Source organism: Musca autumnalis, unplaced genomic scaffold (assembly GCF_047663935.1).
Source record: "Musca autumnalis isolate F117 unplaced genomic scaffold, ASM4766393v1 scaffold_1, whole genome shotgun sequence".
NCBI classification, from domain to species: domain Eukaryota; kingdom Metazoa; phylum Arthropoda; class Insecta; order Diptera; family Muscidae; genus Musca; species Musca autumnalis.
This window is the reverse complement of record NW_027411644.1, coordinates 214,477,259-214,490,365: the sequence shown is the minus strand read 5'-3', so window position 1 is coordinate 214,490,365 and position 13,107 is coordinate 214,477,259. Positions and strand designations below refer to the sequence as shown.

At 36.0% G+C, this 13,107-nt stretch overlaps 1 long non-coding RNA gene across 1 annotated transcript in view; it reads right to left on the bottom strand.

Moving 5' to 3' along the window:
- LOC141389065 (uncharacterized) overlaps positions 1-11,767 on the bottom strand; it is a 236,239-nt gene extending 224,472 nt beyond the window's left edge. Inside the window, exon 1 of the long non-coding RNA XR_012408979.1 lies at positions 11,624-11,767. This is a non-coding gene — a long non-coding RNA (uncharacterized lncRNA). The remainder of the gene's footprint in view (positions 1-11,623) is intronic.
- Between the last annotated feature and the right edge of the window lie 1,340 nt (positions 11,768-13,107).

The window sequence follows — 13,107 nt, the reverse complement described above, 5'->3', positions numbered from 1 at the left end:
GAAAATTTGTAGACATATCTAACATGATGTAGCCGGCTTTTCCGCCATCATAATCACCAAACAACATCAGCTCCATGTCGTCTGTCTGGTATTTGTCAGTGTATCCAACACAAAGTTTACATTTTATCTGTTTATGGGTGCCTGTGTTTTACTACCTCATATCCCAGTATCATGTTTTATGAGCATTTGCCTAAGACTACATGAAACCTTAATTATAAAAAACCTTAAAACCTTAATTATTAAAATGATTTCAAAATGTTTAATTATCAGAATTTTTGACAATTTTTTGAAGTCACTGTAAGCAAATATATAACTGAAATGAAGTTTATCATTAGGTATTTCTCATTCGTGTGAGAGGAAATAATTTTTTGAGAATTTTTTCACAAAAATGTGATTTTTTTTTAATATTTCAATGCATGGTAGAACAAATATAAGGTAAAGTTAATACTACAACAAATACAACTCGAACAACAACCACAAAGGAATTTGTTTTTGTTTGTAACGTTACTGCCAGTTGTATTTGTAAACAAAACAAGGAAATGTCTATAAATTATTGGAATTTAAAAAACTAATAATTTTTCACATTTGGTTGAATATTTTGGAAAACATGAATGAAAATTCGTTACATTTTCAATTTTTATGTTTCCACATCATTCCACTAAATGCCTAAATTCTCGCAGAAAGTAGAATTCTTGCAGAAACGTTTGGGGTCGCTGGAAATTCATAGAAAAAGGAGAAGCTGTTTCAATGTTTTGTTTTAGAAATCAAAGAAGCACATGTTTATTAGGGCTTTAGTTTTTTAAATTTTAACAAAATACCTCACATATTAACAAACGTTGTATCGCCTCTACAAGCGGTGATTTACTGCGCGGCTTATCGTTCGAACTTAGAGGAGGTTACATATCATTGATATGAAGAAGTCTTTCTGGGAAATGGTTTTTTCCGAATATTATATTTTTTTTTCTCAAAAAATATATGTCCCTAATGTACATCGAAATAGAAATAAATGTATAAAATGTCATATGAAATTTGACACTAACACTACAACCCAGTTCAGTCAGCTGGGTATTGCTGCTACCTTTTCTTGTTCTACCATGATTTCAATGGAAGAAACGTTATTGTAGTCATTAATACTCGTAGGCAAAAGTTTATTCATTTCCGCTACTGGAAATTATTTTTGAGAAAAAAGGACGAAAATTCATAACCCTAGTGTGTATATAACTGTAATGTACGACGTTGTCGATTTTGTTATACTCTATATTAAAGATTATACTTGAGGGAATCCGCAAGATAATTGCGGCAGGAAGTTTCTGATTGGTCCAAACTTTGTACATGGTATTATTTTATCCAGCCATGTATCAGTTGGGAATATGGAATATATCGGGAGTAAAATTGCAGCTTGAGGACTCGTCTCAGATCTATTTGAAATTGTTTTCAGCGTACCTACTACAACGGTATACTTTTTTTCAGAGTAAATCCATAGTTCCTGACATAATGTGCCTACCGGCACATACTCAAATGGCTAGTGTGCACGATAACTCTCAAACATTTTCAAAATAGACCGTTTCTGAATAAAAGGGCGCTTCCATAGACCCTTTCTAAACGAAAGGTTTCTTCCATAGAACCTATCTGAATGAAAAAATGCTTCCATAGACTTTTTTGACACAGAGTGTGCTTCCATAGATCCTTTCTAAAAGAAAGGGTGCTTCCATTGACCCTTTTTAGAAAAAAGGTTGATTCCATAGACCCTTTTTAGAAAAAAAGGTTGATTCCATTGACCCTTTTTAGAAAAAAGGGTGCTTCCATAGACCACATCGATATATTCATCGGAGAACCCATAAAGGATATACATATATTCTTGATCAGGGTAAAATTCTGTCTTTTGAAATCAAGATACAGAACGGTACCGCCCGATTTTCTGTATTTTGGAAGTTTTACCGAAATTATTGAAATTTGGTATTTATTTTTCGTTGGGCGTATACAGATTTTTTTGTATTTTGAAGGTCGTGTTGTGCTGAGGAGCACTACCACTAAACAAAACATTAAATAAAGCATTATAACAAGGAATTAATTTGTTCGGAATCAGGATAAGTTACAAATTCCTTGATTTAAATATGTTTACACACATTTAGACAATAATGGGCTCAACAAAGTCGTCTATAACTAACTGAAGACATTCCTCACTTGTTGTGGTTTTTTATACCCTCCACCATAGTATGGATATATTGGATTGTATGGATATATTAAATTTGTTTTTCCGTTTGTAACGCATTGAAATACTCATTTGCGACCCTATAAAGTACATATATTCTTGATCAGGGCAAAATTCTGAGTCGATCTGTGCACGTCCGTCCGTCTGTGGTAATCACTCTAGCCTCCACAAAAATGGAGATAGGACGCTGAAATTTTGGGAAAGTGCGTCTTTTGTTTGCAGGCAGGTCAAGTTCGATGATGGGCTATATCGGTCCACGTTTTGGTATAGCCCCCATATAACGGTACCCCCCGATTCACTGTATTTTGACGTTTTTAGCTACATTTTCAGACCAATTTAGCTATAATTTGACATTTAGGGTTCTTAAGTGTCCACAAACTTATATAACAAAAGTTGTGGACATAGGTCCACGTTTTGGTATAGCCCCCATATAACGGTACCAACGGATTTACGGTATTTTGACGTTTTTAGCTACATTTTCAGACCGATGTAGCTATAATTTGACATTTAGGGTTCTTAAGTGTCAATAAACATATATAACAAAAGTTGTGGACATAGGTCCACGTTTTGGTATAGCCCCCATATAACGGTACCCCCGATTTACGGTATTTTGACGTTTTTAGGTACATTTTCAGACCGATGTAGCTATAATTTGACATTTAGGGTTCTTAAGTGTCAATAAACTTATATAACAAAAGTTGTGGACATAGGTCCACGTTTTGGTATAGCCCCCATATAACGATACCCCCCGTTTTACGGTATTTTGCCGTTTTTAGCTACATTTTCAGATCGATTTAGCTATAATTTGACATTTGGGGTTCTTAAGTGCCAATAAATTTATATAACAAAAGTTGTGGGCATAGGTCCACGTTTTGGTATAGCCCCCATATAACGGTACCCCCGATTTACGGTATTTTGACGTTTTTAGCTACATTTACAGACCGATTTAGCTATAAATTGACATTTAGGGTTTTTAAATGTCAATAAACTTATATAACTAGTGGACATAGGTCCATGTTTTGGAATAGCACCCATATAACGCTACCGTCCGATTTCAGGTATTTTTTTAAATTCACATTTCTAGACCGAATTAGCTATAATTTGATATTTAGGGTTCTTAGTGAACAAAAAACTTATATTCGAAATAATTATGAACGTAGGTCCATGTTTTGGTATAGCCTCATAAAACGGTACCTCGGTATAACGGATTTCGGTATCCCCATATAACGGATTTTCGGTATTTTGAGAACTTTACCCACAAGTTTTAACCGAATTATCTGTAATTTGAATATTTTAAATTCTTAGTGGTCACCACACCTCTCCACCAAAAATTGTCAAGAAAGGTCGATGTATTGACAAAGCTCCCATATAAAAGTACCTCCCGATTTTCAGTAATTTGATGATTTTGACTACATTATTAAACCGAACTAGCAATAATTTGACATTTTAAGTTCTTAGTGGTCACAACACCTCTCCATAAAAAATTGTCAACATAGGTCCATGTTCGGAAATAGCTCCCATATAACGGTACCTCCCAATTTTCAGTAATTGGCAATTTTAGCTAAAATTTTTAACCGAACTAACTGTAATTTGACATTTGAAGGTTGTAGTGGTCACCACACATCTGCATCAACAATTTTCAACATAGTCTCAATATAACGATACTTCCCGATTTTCGGTACTTTGAGGATATTACTTAAAATGTTTAACCGAACGTAGGTCCATGTTTTGGTATAGCCCCAAAACAAAATTCCCGATTTTCCGTATCTTAGCTTTATTTTTTGGACGAACTTTCTGTAATTTGAAATTTAAAAGCCAACAAAAATTGTTCATTTAAGTTCATATTTTCGTATAGCACACATACCTCCGAACTAGCTGTTAATGACATTTGAAGTTCCCACGTTATGTGCCGATTTTCGGTATTTTGAGGATTCTAGCTACAATTTTTAATCGACTGTCAACATAGGTCCATGTTTTTTTATAACCCCTATATAACGGTACCTCCCAATTTCTAGCCCACAAAAAATTGTCAACATACATAGTTAGATATAGGCACCATAAAAAGGGCCAACCGAATGAAACATTTTATGTACATTATCAGACATTTTAACGTACCCACTTAAAGTTGGGGACAGGAATGAAAACTAATTATTCAATTTTAGTTCAGAATATTTTATGGTGGAGGGTATGAAAAGTTCGGCCCGGCCGAACTTAACGCTTTTTTACTTGTTATTATTTTTATACCCTCCACCATAGTATGGAGGGTATATTAAGTTTGTTTTTTCGTTTGTAACGCATTGAAATACTCATTTGCGACCCTATAAAGTATATATATTCTTGATCAGGGTCAAATTCTGAGTCGATCTGTGCACGTTCTTCCTTTAGGGTTCTTAAATGTCAATATATATATATAACAAAACTTGTGGACATAGGTCCACGTTTTGGTATAGCCCCCATATAACGGAACCCCCCCCGATTTACGGTATTTTGACGTTTTTAGCTACATTTTCAGACCGATTTAGCTATAATTTGACATTTGGGGTTCTTAAGTGCCAACAAACTTATATAAGAAAACTTGTGGACATAGGTCCACGTTTTGGTATAGCCCCCATATAACGGTACCCCCGATTTACGGTATTTTGACGTTTTTAGCTACATTTTCAGACCGATGTAGCTATAATTTGACATTTAGGGTTCTTAAGTGTCAGTTAACTTATATAACAAAGCTTGTGGACATAGGTCCACGTTTTGGTATAGCCCCCATATAACGGTACCCCCCGATTTAGGGTATTTTGACGTTTTTAGCTCAATTTTCAGACCGATGTAGATATAATTTGACATTTGGGTTCTTAAGTGTTAATAAACTTATATAACAAAAGTTGTGGACATAGGTCCACGTTTTGGTATAGCCCCCATATAACGATACCTCCCGTTTTACGGTATTTTGCCGTTTTTAGCTACATTTTCAGACCGATTTAGCTATAATTTGACATTTGGAGTTCTTAAGTCCAAAAATATTTATATAACAAAAGTTGTGGGCATAGGTCCACGTTTTGGTATAGCCCCCATATAACGTTACCCCCCGATTTAAGGTATTTTGACGTTTTTAGCTACATTTTCAGACAGATTTATCCATAATGTGACATTTAGGGTTATTAAGTGTCAATAAACTTTGATAACAAAAGTTGTGGGCATAGGTCCACGTTTTGGTATAGCCCCCATATAACGGTACCCCGCGAATTATGGTATTTTGACGTTTTTAGCTACATTTTCAGACCGATTTATCTCTAATTTGACACTGAGGGCTCTTAAACGTCACTTAACTTATATAACAAAAGTTGTGGACATAGGTCCACGTTTTGGTATAGCCCCCATATAACGGTATCCCCCGATTTACGGTATTTTGACGTTTTTAGCTACATTTTCAGACCGATTTAGCTATAAATTGACATTTAGGGTTCTTAAGTGTCAATAAGCTTATATAACAAAACTAGTGGACATAGATCAATGTTTTGGAATAGCCCCCATATAACGTTACCGCCCGATTTCAGGTATTTTGACGATTTATGTCGCATTTCTAGACCGAATTAGCTATAATTTGATATTTAGGGCTCTTAGTGATCTAAAAACTTATATTCGAAAAAATTATGAACATAGGTACATGTTTTGGTATAGCCCCATATAACGGTACCTCGGTATAACGGATTTCGGTATCCCCATATAGCGGATTTTCGGTATTTTGGGAATTTTACCTACAAGTTTTAACCGAATTATCTGTAATTTGAACATTTGACATTTGAAATTCTTAGTGGTCACCACACCTCTCCACCAAAAGTTGTCAAGAAAGGTCGATGTATTGATAAAGCTCCCATATAAAAGTACATCCCGATTTTCAGTAATTTGATGATTTTAACTACAATATTAAACCGAACTAGCAGTAATTTGACATTTGAAGTTCTTAGTGGTCACAACACCTCTCCATAAAAAATTGTCAACATAGGTCCATGTTCGGATACAGCTCCCATATAACGGTACCTCCCAATTTTCAGTAATTGGCAATTTTAGCTAAAATTTTTAACCGAACTAACTGCAATTTGACATTTGAAGATTGTAGTGTTCACCACACATCTGCATCAACAATTTTCAACATAGCCCCAATATAACGATACTTCCCGATTTTCGATACTTGAACGAACTTTCTGTTCGTTTAAGTTCATATTTTTGTATAGCCCACATACCACCGAACTAGCTGTTAATGACATTTGAAGTTCCCACGTTATGTACCGATTTTCGGTATTTTGAAGATTTTAGCTACAATTTTTAACCGAATTAGGAGTTATTTGACATTAAAGGCTCCCATCAAAAACTGTTAACGTAGGTCCATGTTTTATTATAACCCCTACCTCCCAATTTCTAGCCCACCAAAAATTGTCAACATACATAGTTCGATATAGGCACCATAAAAAAGGGCCTACCGAATGAAACATTTTATGTACATTATCAGACATTTTAACGTACCCACTTAAAGTTGGGGACAGGAATGAAAACTAATTATTCCATTTTAGTTCAGAATATTTTATGGTGGAGGGTACGAAAAGTTCGACCCGGCCGAACATAACGCCTTTTTACTTGTTGTTTTTCTTTTAATATTTGATACTGAATTTGCAACTGGTGCTGCTGATGGGAACAAGGCTTTTTTTTGATTCCGACGCACAGTGTCACGACCGTGGCCAAAAATGGTAAAAACTAAATACTTCGTTGAACAAATTTTTTGATGGGGAGTGATAGAAAACATATTAATTAAGAAGAATCTGAGTTTTGGTACTGATACGGGAAGTAGTTTTTGCTTTATCAGAATTTAAATCCGACAATTTTAGTTAATACGTATTTTTGTGTTTTTCTTCCTAAAATTAATAAATTATATTATGCGTTAATATTTAAAATTGGAAAGTAACGATCGCTGCAAAAATGGTTCCTAAGTTCTTTTGGGATGTAATAAACTTGGCTACACTCTTGTTTGCATGTAAATATTAATCACATGGTGTTTACATTTACCCAAACATGTATTACTAAGTTTATTTATTTTCTGAAGCAAATTTTAAATTGAGTAGAGTGGGAAAAAATTGTATATCGATATTTTTGCTGTATGAGTAGTAAAAAGTGAGTACTTCAAATATATTAAGGTCCCAGCTGCAGAGGTTTGCAGACGAATGTGTCATTTCTCTTTTTCAGCGACCACCTCACTGAGAGGATACCCCCTTTTTTAACAAATCGTTTTGCGGAGTTGGCTATAGCGCGAAAACGAATGAACCGATCATCATATATTTTTCTGGGCTTATTATAATCTTGCTTTAAAACGAGAGAATTTTAAAAATATCAATTTTTAAAAAAAAAATTTAAAAGCGAAAATCAAAATTCGATTTTTTTCAAAAAATTGACCTTTTTTGACCACTAATCGGTCAAAAAAAATTTTTTTAAGGAAATTTCTCATATATAAAGACAAGATCTTGATATATTCAATATGCTCACAAACAATATGAAGACTAAACACCAAACTTCAGTCATATCGGGTGGATATTGAGGCCACAACACTCAAAATACCGAAAATGAGGAGGCACGGTTGTATGGGGGCTATAGGAAGACGAGGGCCTATACCGACATATATCTGGTGGAAGGTTATAAGTCCTCCAACGGAGACTTAGTACCAATTTTCAGCCATTTCGGTGTGATAATCAGGCTAAAACCTCCAAAATACCGAAAATCGGGAGGTACCATCCTATGGGGGCTATATGAAGGCATGGACCGATACCGACAAAATTCTGGGGGGGGGGGGAGTTTTATACCTCCAACGGAGACTAAGTACCAAATTTCAGCAATTTCGGTGTAATAATGAGGCTAAAATCATCAAAATACCGATAATCGGGAGGTACCGTTGTATGGGGGCTATATCAAAACGTGGACCTAAGCCCACAATTCTCTGTTGGAATATTTGATACCTCTGCCGAAGACTAACCACAAAATTTTAATACTTTCGGTTGGTCATTGTGTCTAAAACATTCAAAATACCGAAAATCGGGAGGTACGGTTCTATGGGGGCTATATCAAAACGTGGACCGACCAACCCAATTTTTTGTCCTGAAGATTGTAAGTCAATAATAGGTACGTGTACCAAAATTGATGCACCTACGACAACTCCTTCTATTTTTGGCCACCGTTTATATGAACTCGCGACATAGTGCGAAATAGTTTCGATAAAAATGTATTACACGTACACAAAAACACAGACTCTTATGCCACCTTCCTTCCACCGCAAACATGAACTTAAACACAGGCTTGTACATATCGAACCCAGTCGCCGGACATGTAGAGAGACTGAAATAAAATTTCACACAAATGTAGCTACACAGCCAGAACAATAACGTGGTTGATACATGAAACTTGCCCACCGGGCCGCCTTCATACTCCGTATTTTATGTTGTTCGCTTTCAATTTTGTATCCTCAGCCTTTATGCAACGAGAGTATATATACTTTCATGCGACCAAAAATGTGCCTCATCGAAATAGACCCCAAGTATGTTTGGACGAAATTCGTTACAGACAATTTTAAGTCGATTTAGCCATGTCCGTCCGTCTGTCTGGAGCTCACGATAACTCTCGAACGGATCAACCGATTCGAACCAAAATTTGGGTATCGTAGTATTTTGTCAAAACTAAGTTTTAGTTCGAAGATGTGCTATATCGGTCCGCTCCTTCGGGTACCTCCCCCACAAAATTTCAATTTTTTTCTGTAAACTGGTGAAAACGATAACATTCGAAGGGAGAAATCGATTTGGCCCAAACATTGCATAACGTATATAGATCGGGTTCGAATATGAACTATATCGGTCCACTCCTTCGGGTATCTCCCACACAAAATTCGTATAAAGTGAAGTTTAAAAGCTCTACTCGGATCGCTTTGAAATTTTCTTTAGCAGGTTGTCCTTGCGGTTCCCTTTACGACGGGGCAATTTTTTTGCTCCAAGAAACCCTGACGGCACCAACCAAAATGGCAAATCCGCAAAATGATTATCGGAGGGAGTTCCTGATTGGTCCGAACTTTGCACATTGTTTTATTTCATCGAGTCATGTATCAGGTTGGAACATGGACTATATCGGTTCACTCCTTCGGGTACCTCCCACACAAAATTTAGGAAAAGTAAAATTTAAGAGCTCCTCTCGCATCGCTTTGATTCTTTTTGCAGTGGGTTGTTCTAGCGGCCTCATTTACAGCGACACATTTTTTCCGGAGTAAGTCAATACTTCCTGAGATAATTGCCAAAAAGCTCCAAAACCTTGCCGGTACATACTTAAATGGATATTGTTCAAGATAACTTTAAAACTTTTTCAAAAATTTCTTCGAAACCTAGTTTAACGTAATTAAATATTTCGAGTCCTTTATGTAGAAGTTTAGTTACTATAATTGTTTGGTCAATGATTTGGTATAGCCCCACAGATTTTAAAGAAAACTCATGATACCAAATTAATTTATTTTATATACGGCATAATTATTGTGTTTGGCTTGGTTTGGTTTTGTTGTTTTCTTTTTTGGTCAGTGACTGAGGTTATATCTCCGTCAGCACAGCTTACTGATACTTTCTTACTTGTTATACCCTCAACATTTATGCTAACGAGGGTACATACACTTTCATACTGGCAAAATGTGCCTCATCGAAATAATGGTTTTAGACGAATGTTTGGACGAAATGTGTTTTAGACAATATGGAGTCGATTTAGCAATGTCCGTCCGTCTGTCTGTCTGGCTGGCTGGTGAGCACGATAACTCGCGAACGGATAAACCGATTTGGTCCAAAAGTTGGCTATCGCGATATTTTGTCCAAACTTAGTTTACGTTCGAATATGGGTTATATCGGTCCACTCCTAGCGGTACCTCCCCCACAAAAGTTCGAAAATGTTAGGAAAATTTGTGCGCACGATAACTCTTGAAGGGAATAATCGACTTGGTCCATACTTTGCACATCGTGATATTTCTACCAAACTTAGATGAGGTTCCAATATGGACTCAATCGGTCCACGCCTTCGGATACCTCCTACACAAAATTTCGGAAAAGTCAGTTTAGGACACGCTCTCGAATCGCTTTGATTTTTATTGCAACAACTTGTATTCACTGCCCCCCATACGACGGTACAAGTTTCATCAGGGGCAAGTCCATACTTCCTGAGAAAATAGCCTAAGAGCCCCTATGACAGCGTGTGTAGTGGTTGGAGCGAAAGATAACTCCCGAACGAATCTGCACACTCGGTTCAAAATTTGGCCTTCGTAATATTTTGTCCAAACATAGTTTAAATTCGAAGATAAGCCATATCGGTCCACTCATTCAGGTATCTCCCCCACAAAAGTTGAAAAATGTTCAGAAAAATTGTGCGCACGATAACTTTTGAAGGGATTGACCGATGTAATCCATAATTTGCACATCCTAATATATCTACCAGATATAGATCAGGTTCGAATATGGACTATATTTGTCTCCTCCTTCTGGTACCTCTCACACAAAATTTCGCATAAGTTCACTTTAAGACCTGCTCTCGAATTACTTTGATTTGTGTTAAAGCGATTTGTATTCGCTACCTCCATTAGATGGTAAACGTTTTTTCAGGGGTGAGTCTATATTTCTTGGGAAAAAAGCCCAAAAGGTGTAAAAACCCCCTATGTCACAATATGTGGCGGTCAGAGAGAATGATAACTCTCGAACTGCTCAACCGATTTGGTCCAACATTTGGTCTTCGTCATATTATATCCAAACTTAGTTTCATGGATCAATACCGGTCCACAACTTCCGGTACTTCTCCCCAATATTTAAAAAAAGTCACTAAAATGCTAGGACGATAACACTTGAATGGGGCAACCAATTTGGTCCAAATTTTGGATCTCCTAGTATTTTGTCAAAATTTAGTTTAACTTCTAAAATGGCCCATATCGGTCCTCCCTAAGGGTACCTACAAAAGTTCAACATTTGCGTCTTAGTGCAGTTAATTGCTAATCCACATTTTTGTCGGCAAGTTCAAATGTCCAAAAAGGGTCACAAAATTCAGGTCACCTAAAGACCTTAGGTGAAAGTTTCACTTCACATTGGCTGAGGGTATATAGATATATACAAAGCAAAGCCGATTGACACTTTTTTACTTGTTTATTCTGATTTTTGATCAATGCTCACATCTACAAAAAATAACATATTGATGATATTTTTCGTAATTATTATATTGTTCATAATTCCATTCGTTATTATGAACTTTACTGTATTGCTAAGCTATCACAATTTGAATTCACTTATTACTCATGTTTTTTATTAGATAATTTAAAACGTAAACATTTCACTTTTCGTTGATTTTATTATTCAAGAACAACGAATATACCTTTCTGGCACACATAAAACTGCATCTAACCGCTTTTTATGCCGACAACAAACTGAATTTTGCAAACATTCAAAAGACTTCTCAAACATTTTCAGCATACAACACAAACACAAACTTGAAACGTCAACGCTCGGCCAGCGGTACCACTGTAGCAAACGGCAGAAAAACTTTTGGAATACAACACTTTACTATATGGTGTTCATTTCTCATTTACAATTGCCCTGCTTCTCGGTAACGTATCTAGACGAACCACGACGTTAACGCCAACGTTTCAACTTTTTTTATTTCAACTGCTTTTATTTTATGTCTACATCCTTTGTTAGTATACCATGAATGAGTGGCGGCTGACTGATGGCTGCTGCCGGCAGAACTTTTTCAATTCTCTTACTCTTTTGTCCACTTGCCACTTCTGCCGACATCCATTTTCATTCATTCCTCGTTTACGTGTTTCATTTGTTGTTTATTTGTGTTGTCCGTTTGAGCCGGCTACAAAACAACCATGCTTGTTTATATCTCTCAAATGATGTACTTTACGCTCGCTCTCTCTTCTTCTCATCTTCTATTTTGTTTTGCTTTGCAATTTTCTTCATTTTGTAAGCTCAATATAGTTGTTGTTATACCCACGCGCAGTTATTTTGTACCGATGATGCTAATCTTATAATTTCTGAAAAACGCCAGACGCTCCAATAGAGACCAATAGAGATTACATATGTATTGTGGCGATAATAAATAAAAAGACGTTAAGTTCGGAACATTTGACACAATACAAAGTAGAAGTCGTAGAAAAAATAGAAATTGCTAACTCAGAAAACCCGTAATTTAAGCAGGAATGCCAACTGTTCCGAGCTAAAAATCGCTACAGCCACATACGCACCATAGGTCTGTAGCGATTTTTACCTTAAAACAGTTGACATTCCTGCTAAAACAGTGGTTTTTGTACGTCAAAAACCACCACATGTAGCGGGAAAACCACCAAGTTGGCACCCCTGAATTTAAGCCATGCCACCCTATGAGTACATGAGTGATATGAATTACGTATAAAGTATACGCATCAGTGAACACAATTTAGTAAATTGTGTGTTTGGTAAACAGATTTACTGTATATTGTACTAGTATGCACTATAAGTAATTTGGACAGGTTTTTAGGCAAATAAGTAGATTTTTGAGCTTTTAATTACGCGAGTTTTCTAATTTGATTTGAAGAAATAACATGTCAAAATATGTATATGCATATGCAAATTGTTTTCAAAAAAATATTAAAAATTCGCGGACAATATCACAATTTCGAAGGCAAAATAAAAATATTACAAAACATTAAAAAGCAGAATTTAAACGCAGACAATTTAAAAAACATTTAGGAAGAGCGGAACATAATAACGGAGAGCAGAAGAAGTAATCACAATAGCGATTGAATTTAACGGATACATTTTATACCCTCTACCATAGTATGGAGGTTTGTTTTTCTGTTTGTAACACATAGACCA